This window comes from Cavia porcellus, unplaced genomic scaffold, assembly GCF_034190915.1.
Source record: "Cavia porcellus strain 051 isolate PalLab524CR breed Dunkin Hartley unplaced genomic scaffold, mCavPor4.1 scaffold_5, whole genome shotgun sequence".
Taxonomy (NCBI): Eukaryota; Metazoa; Chordata; class Mammalia; order Rodentia; family Caviidae; genus Cavia; species Cavia porcellus.
This window is the reverse complement of record NW_026947488.1, coordinates 59,188,158-59,196,870: the sequence shown is the minus strand read 5'-3', so window position 1 is coordinate 59,196,870 and position 8,713 is coordinate 59,188,158. Positions and strand designations below refer to the sequence as shown.

The window sequence follows — 8,713 nt, the reverse complement described above, 5'->3', positions numbered from 1 at the left end:
GGAGGTAAAATTAAACACAACAAAACAGAACAAAATAGGACATGAGAAAGCAATGTAAGAAATATAAATTTCAAAGCTAGACGACCTGAGATCTTTATTGTCTATCATATTGTCTCTTGTTTTCTTCCAAATAGTTATCCATGTCTTTGCATACAGAGAATTAATACAAAACAACATTGTATAAAACTGATCCGAACAGAATGAGGAAGGTGTTTTAGGTCTTCAAAACCAGACAATAGGGAAGTCACCAATAGCTGTCAAAGAGTCTCTCCTCCTCTTCAAAATAGCTGTCCATACTTTCATGTATATTGAAGTTCAACAAAACATAACAGGCAATGGGGAGGGGTCGCTTGGTTTCCTGGCGTCCCAGCATGGCGTGGGTCCCAGTAAACACCTGTGGCTCCCATTCTGGGCCACTGGAGCCTGCCATGCTCACAGCCACTAACCAGAATGGGAAGGGCTGCTTCAAGCTGTTACTTTCTAATGAATCGACCATTTCACTGCCCAAGTTCTGAAATGGCCAACAGACCATAGAAAGATATCTCTTTAGGCTCCTGCTTGAAACCAACAGCGTCAGGGAAGCTGCCGGCCTTGATTTAGGACCAGAAGGCCATGTGTTAAAGGCTTGGTCCTCAGGTTCATGACTTTGGAAGGTAGGGAAACACCTGAAGGCAGGGCCTTGTGGGAGGAATTCGGCCCTTGGGGCTGTGCCTCTCAGGGAGATTATGTGACCCTGGCCTCTTCCTTTTTTTCTCTTTACTGTTTGGTTCATGATGTAAGTGGTTTTGTTCTGCTACAGGTTTGTGCCATAATATGCTGCTTTACCATGGGATCAGAGCCACAAGGCCAAATACTAAACTGTGAGCTTCTTTCCTGAGTTTGATCCCCACAATAAAGAGAGAGAGATGGAGAGAGAGACAGAAAGAGAGAGAGAGAGAGAGAGAGAGAGAGAGAGAGAGCCAAAACCAACCCCCCCCCAAAAAAAAAAACGTGAGCATCCTGGTATGATAGCACACACCTGTAATCTCAGCACTCTAGAGGCTGAGGCAGGAGGATTGCCATAAGTTTGAGGATACCCTGGGCTACATAGTGAGTTCAAGGCCAGCCTGGAATACATAAGACCCTGTCTCAAAAAAAAAAAGTGAGCCAAAACAGGATTTTTCTCATCATAAACTGGTTTTTTATTACAGGCATTTTGTTATAGTAATGGAAGGGTAACCAATACACATTCCATATTTCAATTTAGCCATTACTCTTTGAGTCTTTGTTATGAAAGATGAAAACTTAAATCCAAAGTCCTCTTTCCTTCTCTTTCTCAATCTTAAGATATTACAACATTAATATTTTACATAAATAGCATTTATATCTCATTTTATAACAATTTGCAATTTCACATTAATGTTATCTCATAGTTAAATGTTTCCAAGAATTATCACTAGACATTTCATCACAATGCTCTACACCTGAAATATTTATTTTGATTTATAAAATTTAATTTTGAATAAGACCTTTACCATGCTCAGCTAATAATATTCATTTTATGATGTTTTTATTCCCAAATATACTTACTTCCAATATTTTTCCTTTAAAGATTTCATTGTAAATTGTGACTTTTTTACACTTTATTTTTTTCCAAAGCTAAGAAAAATTAAGAGATTTTATTCTATATCATACAACTAATCTGGAAGTCAGTATACAAATACAGGTCTAATTTCAGAGCTCATACCCTTATCATGTATATATTATTCATCCCACACTCACATGTACACTTGCTCATTATCTATCTATCCTATTTAGCTGTGTCTGTCTGTTAAACCAATATTTACACCAAACATCCACCTACCTACTTATTCATTACTCCATTCACATATATATGATGCAAATATATGTATGTATGTACTTGCATAGCTGCCCATCTATCCAAATATTCTACCTGTACCATCACCAATCTACCTATAATTTTTAGGCTCACCTATCTCTCCATTTATCTATATTCATTATTGCAATTCCTATCCATATCTCCATTTATACCAAGGTACTAGATGCACTCACTCATCCAGACATTCAGCTGTACATTGACCCATCCTCCAAGCCACCCATTCACAGATCATCCCGTCCATCTCCTAGCCATCATTTATCCTTTTCATTAATTCATATATTCATCCAATTAGTTCATCAGTTTTCCGATAGCCGTGATATCTAGATCCTCACTGTTCAGAAGAGGAAATGACATCTTTCTGATTCTTCTACTCTTGTTCTATTTTCCAGCTAACCAGAAAAGATAACAGCATTCCATGAACATGATAAAGAAATCTAGGAATGCATCCTAATTGTCACTCACCCTAATAAATATTCTTGCATTGGAGAGTATGAGTCTTATAGCATCTAGTTAGGCCTTTTATTATCAATCTCCTCAATAATTGAATCTTGGAATCTTCTTACAATAACCAATGTCTACCATAAAAGCTACACAACAAGCTGAACACCATATTATACCACAGACATACTACAGTAAAAGATGAGCATACTAAATACCATAAAAATATTCAAAGACATGAAAGGAATATATGTAAAATGAAGAATGAACAAGAACCCATTAAAAGGAATTAAAATAAAGTATCTTCCAATGGAAAAATAGGTAATTTATTCAGGACATTAAGACTAAGGACAGCCAGGGATTTAGCTTAGCAGCATAAGTGCCTGCCTGGCAAGCACAAGATCTTGAATTCAATTCCCGGCACCAAGAAAAAAAAAAAAAAAAAAATATATATATATATATATATATATGCTTTGTTATCTTTCTGATATCCTTTATTTCTAATGTATTATTATAATATGTGTGACATTATTAAAATATCATATTTATGAAATAGAATGATAACAAGGTAGTAAACAAATAGAAGGCCTAGCTGGATATGGTGGGAGGCTGCGACAGGAGGACTGCAATTTCAAGTCTAGCCAGGCAATTTAGTGAAACCTTGTCTAGAAATAAACTATAAAAAAGGAGGTAGAGACGTAGCTTAGCTCATTGGTAGAGGGAGGTTAAATCCCCAGTACCACAAAAGAAAGAAACAGAGAGAAGAGAGGGAGGAAAGGAAGGGGCCTCCATTTTAGAAAAAGTGGAATCCAGAAGTGAGCCCAGCATTTGGATCACTTCTATCTTGGAAGCATTTACAAATTTGGGAGAAGTCAGTTGACAGCCAGTGTAATGTTTTCGTCTCAATGGAATAGATTTTTAAAAAATCAGAGTCTAGGACTCAGGAAGGAAACGCCCTAGCATTGGGATAAGAACCCAAAGAAAGCTGGTTGTAGTGGTGCACACCTGTAATCCCAGCACTCTGGGAGGCTGAGGCAGGGGGACTGCAAAGTTCAAGCACAGCCTGGGCAACTTGGCAAGACCCTGTCTCAAATGAAAATATAAATAGATAATAAATGAATACATATATAAACAAATGCTAGGAATGTCAGTGTGAGGGCCTTGAGCACAGTACCTAGACCAAGGAACAAAACAAAAAATAAAAACAAACTGCGGTGCAGTAATGAGACTTAATGCAAGCAGAATTAAGGCAATATGGTTTTCTAGAAATCTGTACCACAAACAAATACCAATCCTCCCTAATAAAATTCAGTATCCTCCTAGGCCTTAAGTTATTTCTGTTTCTGTATGAGCGCTTTTTAAAACACAATGTCTATCACATAATAAAAATCATCAGGCATTAGAAGAAACACGGCAACATGAACTGAAAAGACAAGCAAAACAAACTCCCAAACAAAACAACAAAAACTAAAACAAAAGAAACCATGATATGATTTCTAGATTATAAAGAATGTGAATACATATTCTGAAATGATGCATAATAAATTCAATGAGATCTTTTAAAAATAAACTTGAAATTTTTGGAGGAAAGAGAAAAACACAAAAATGACATTTTTACAGGACTATAGTAGACTTGAAAACTAAAAATATAGACATCTAGACCTTAAAAATATAACAATAAAAATTAAGAGTTCACTGGTTGAAGTTTTCAAAGAAGAAATAGCTAAAGAAAAAATTAGCAAATTGGAAGATTAATCAGAAGAAAATACCCATTTTAGGGTTGGGATGACAAAGAACAAAAAATAAAAGATTTTATGGAATAAAATAAGAAGGTTCAAATATGCTATAATTATGATTCCAGAAAGAGAAAAAGCAGAAAATGAGGGTAAGGAAATATTTTAAAAGAATGGCTGAAAATGTTCCAAAACTGATGAAAAACATCCTTTCTTCCTTCCTTGATCTTCCCTTCTCTATTTCCCACTGCCATGCCATGAGCCATTTCTCTTCTGCCCTTCCACTCTGCCTTGAATCCAGCTGACTATGAGTTGGAACCTTCACAAACTGTGAGCCAAAATAAACCTGCCCTCCTTAGAGTTACGGGTGCTTGGTGGAATAGTACCCACTCCCCAAAATATAAGAGAAACAGTGAATGAACTATTTGTTCAGGCAACAACATTGATGAAACTTAGGCAATTTTTTCTAACAGAAAAAAGACAGATCCAAAAGGCTATGTACTGAATGACTGCATTTATACGATGTTGTGGGAAGGGCAAAAATCATAGGGACAGAAGGCAAATCGCTTGCTGCTAGACACTGCAGTAAAAAGATGAAGTGGCAGCCATGAGACAAAGAAGGGAAATTTAAGGATGTGAGGACTGTTTTGTATGGTACTGCAGTGATAATTACATGGTAATGCATTTGTTAAAAACTATTGAATTGCACACTGCACAGTTGCCCGGGGCTGATCAGACTCCTGGATATCTGTGTGGGGAATGGCAGGGAACAAAGCAAAAAGAAAGACAAAAGATAATATTCAAGGTACAGGAGAACAGGGAAGAATCTGCCCTTAGTGGACAGGGGCACCAATCTCTGCAGCTGATAGAGTTTTATTAGCAAGCAAGGAGCACAAGAGAAGGGGTGGTGTACTTCTCCTGGAACAGCCACTGTGGTAGAGAAGAAAAAGTTAACAGAGAACAAGTTCTTCCCTATGTCCAGATGCCTGCATTCTTTACACTGCCCTCAGGAGATGTTATCTTGCCTTAGGAGCGCTGTGGTTACAAGCCTTCTCTGCACAACCAGGAAGCTTGGCAGCTTTCCGCATACCTCTCTGTTTCTAAAGCAATGTCACACTGCCCTTAAGACCATGGGACCCCAGTGGTGTAGTATTGTTCCCAAAACACAGTTGGTTTTACTAAATGGAAGTTTCAAAATTCAACTAAGATTTTAGAGAACACACTGTGGCATGCAGGCTATGATAGAGGACTCTAACTGTGTCACAGATTAATGACATAATCACACTGAAGGGGCTGGGCTCAAAGGAGATGACCTAAGCAAACTTGGAAGCATGTTCCATGTGTATTGAGAAGCTAATAACGCAAAGAATCATACACAAATCCTGTACTACAGTTTGCAAATTTATTTTTATAAGGTTGTGAATATGCAATCCTGAACTACTTTATACATGCACTAAATTTGAATAAATAAGAGATATTATAGATAATGGCAGCCCAGTTTCTGAGAGTCAAAAGAAGTTACAGCTAAGCAAAGACAGGTGGCCTTAGAATCAACTGTTGATGTTGGGTTAGAGTCAATCATAGGTACAAACGCTGTAGATAGAAACACAGAGACAGAGCTGGGTCTACATATGTGGGTGAGAACACATGCATCTGTGTTCTTGCTCTGCCCATTTGGAGGGTATTATTATTTGGATGACTATGCTGAAAGGTTCAAGTGTTAAAGGGTATCTACCCCAGGGTGGTACTTTTGAGAGGTAGTGGGACCTGTAAGGAGGTAGAGTCTTGGGGAGGCATTCCAGTCACTGAGTGTGCATCCTTGGATGGTGAGATCCCAGTCTCTCAGTCTCTTTTCCCTTCCTGGCTCATGGTATGAGCAGCTTGCTTCACCACAAGCTCCCTACCATTTGCATCTAGAAACCTCACCAAAGGCCTTTAGCAATGGAGCTGCATAGTCTTGAACTAGAACCCCCAGAAAATTAGCTAAAGAAATGTTTTCTCTTTATTTATAAGTTATTTGATCCAAATTTGAGTGAAATAGAGCTGAACAATTATGTAGCAAGGTCAGAAGCAGCGATACTCTAGTAACAGTGAGAATATCAAGAACCCAGATTGCAACATGTTAAAGCAGTACACTCAAGAGTGAAATTTATAGCAATCAATGCATGTATTTGGAAAGAAAATTTCAAATCAATAAATCAGAATTCACTATAGTAGAAAACGAGAGCTAATGAGACTCAGTATAAAGAGGCTAAAGAGAACAAAAACTAATAAAAGAAAACAATAAGGAAAATCAAAAACTGTTTCTCTGACATGAACAATAAAATCAACAAACTTCTAGACAAAACATCGAGGGAAAAAAGAATAAATATGCAACATAAAGAATGAGAAAAGTGATACCACTAGAGGTTATATAAATAGTAAAATATTAATAAAGTAATATTAAGAACAGCTTTATACCAATAATTTGTATGCCTTAAATTATATGAAAAAAAATCTTTAAAGATGCAAACCTCCAAATTTTTCTCAAAAAAGAATATATATTATACAGAACCTTATGACTATCAAAGAAATTGAATTTATACCTAAACAACCAAAAAACTCAAGAACCAAGTGACTTAATTGACCAATTCTATCAACTTTTTTTGAGACAAGATCTCTACCTCATGCTTGGCCTTGGCCTTGTCATCTAACTTAAGATGGCCTCAGACTTGTGGCAATCCTCCTGCCTTATCTTGCTGAGGGCTTGTAACACCAAGCCCAGCTAATTCTGTCAAATTTTTAAGTAAGTAATACTGATTCTCCATAAATACTTCCAGAAAATTGATGAAGACATAGTACTTTCCGGTCCCTCTGTGAATCCAGTATTACTCTGCTAACCAACCAAAGATAATACAAGAAAATTACAGCTAATTATCAGTCACAAACATAGATGAAAAAATTCTTCACAAAAGTTTGGACTGTTGAACTTAACTATATATAAAAAGAATAATATATCATGACCAACTGACCTTTAGTCAAAGATGGCAATTTGCTTTAGTATGTGACAAGTAATCAATCAATGTGATTCACCATATTGGCAGACTAAAACAGAAAAGCTACATGACTGTCTCAATAAATACAGCACTGACATTAAGAAAATCCAATATTTTTGTCTCAAAAATAGTGCAATAGTGATTATCTGCAAAATACAGCCTCTCTAAGACCAGAATCCAGACATTTGGAAAATAATAACTTGATGAGGAAAGAAGAAGTAGATCTCCGGGAACTGGGAGGGAGTTGACAGGAAAATCAGAAACGACAGAGAAGCTGAAGCAACAGAGTACAACAAAAAGAAAAGAATAAAGAAATCTGAAAAGCTGACTCCAGCTCCCGGGGAGGAAACCTGTCTCACGGTAAGGAGGTTGCGGCTTCAGGAAGAAAGAACGAACTGGGCTGGCAGTGCCAGACCAAGAAAATCCCACAGGTAGTATGAATCTCAAAACAGTTTAGGATTTTACTCCAGAAGTGACTCCTTCCACACATCAGGCTAGATTGAAGAAGAACTCTAATACAGTGTCTGCTGTATTGGACTAGAGTGTTTAATTTTGAAAAGGGGTTGATTGTTTAAGACTGAGCCACAGAACAGCCATGGAAGGATTTCACTTTAGGATTTCCAGTATTCTACAAACCTACAGGGACTACAGAAAGGGATGGGCTGGGTATAGAACCCTGAGAAGTTTAACCTTCAGGTGGGAAGATTAACAACACAGAGAAAAGAATAACAAAATTGCTTCATGGAACTGCACCCCCCATGAAAAGAAGCCGTGACTGGCATCTGTGGCTTTCAGGGACAGCTGGGTCTGAAAGGGCTAGTTTCAAGGCCACTTATCTGCTTGAATCCCTGCCCTACTACCTACACCCAGCACAGGTCACTTGTCTGATTGCTTGGGCCATTTACCAAAGTGAGCAAGGAAATACCTTGGTTTGGACAGTTGTCACAGCCAAGAGTGTATGGATAGGGATCTCTGGAGAAACAGAACCTCACAAACCCACGGATCAGAACCCAGAGGAAGAAAACTGTGACACCCGGGGTTCAAACACTTCAAATCTTGGAAAGAAACCACTCATTCAAAAGTACAGAGGAATTCTACTTCTGGACTCATTTCTGTTTTCTTTTTCTGCATTGATGGGGGGCCTTGAGATTTTTCTTTTTAATTTTTTTCTTCTAATTTTTTCTTTTTTCCCTTTTCTTGCTTGCTCTTTTGTTACTTTCATGTAATTCTATTAATTGCCTTTTATTCCTTATTAGAATCCTTTATCTCATTTTTCTAAACTCCTTCTCATCCTTAATTTTTAAAAAATTTTCCTCATAATTATCCCATTCCCCACTTCTTCTGTCTTTACTAGAACAAGCATTAGGCTATATTAATGTTTAGATAGTTAACACTATGCTATGACTGTTAAGCACTTTTCTATTGTTTGTGCAGGGATAACTATTGCATTTAATAGATATTTATTGTATGTCAACATTTTATTTGTCTTCAGCATTATACTATAATTATGTCTTTTCTATGATTAAGGGTGGTACATTATTAGTTGTTAAGAATGTCAGTATCCCATTCTTCCTTGATGCTATCACTGTTGCTGATTTAGCTGCTATTGTCAGGGTGGCATACTTGTT

At 37.2% G+C, this 8,713-nt stretch overlaps 1 non-coding gene across 1 annotated transcript; it reads right to left on the bottom strand.

The window, feature by feature from the left end:
* Positions 1-468: 468 nt before the first annotated feature.
* LOC111753464 (small nucleolar RNA SNORA2/SNORA34 family) lies at positions 469-606 on the bottom strand. Its single transcript, XR_002788255.2, has one exon. It is a non-coding gene; the product is annotated as a small nucleolar RNA SNORA2/SNORA34 family (small nucleolar RNA).
* Between the last annotated feature and the right edge of the window lie 8,107 nt (positions 607-8,713).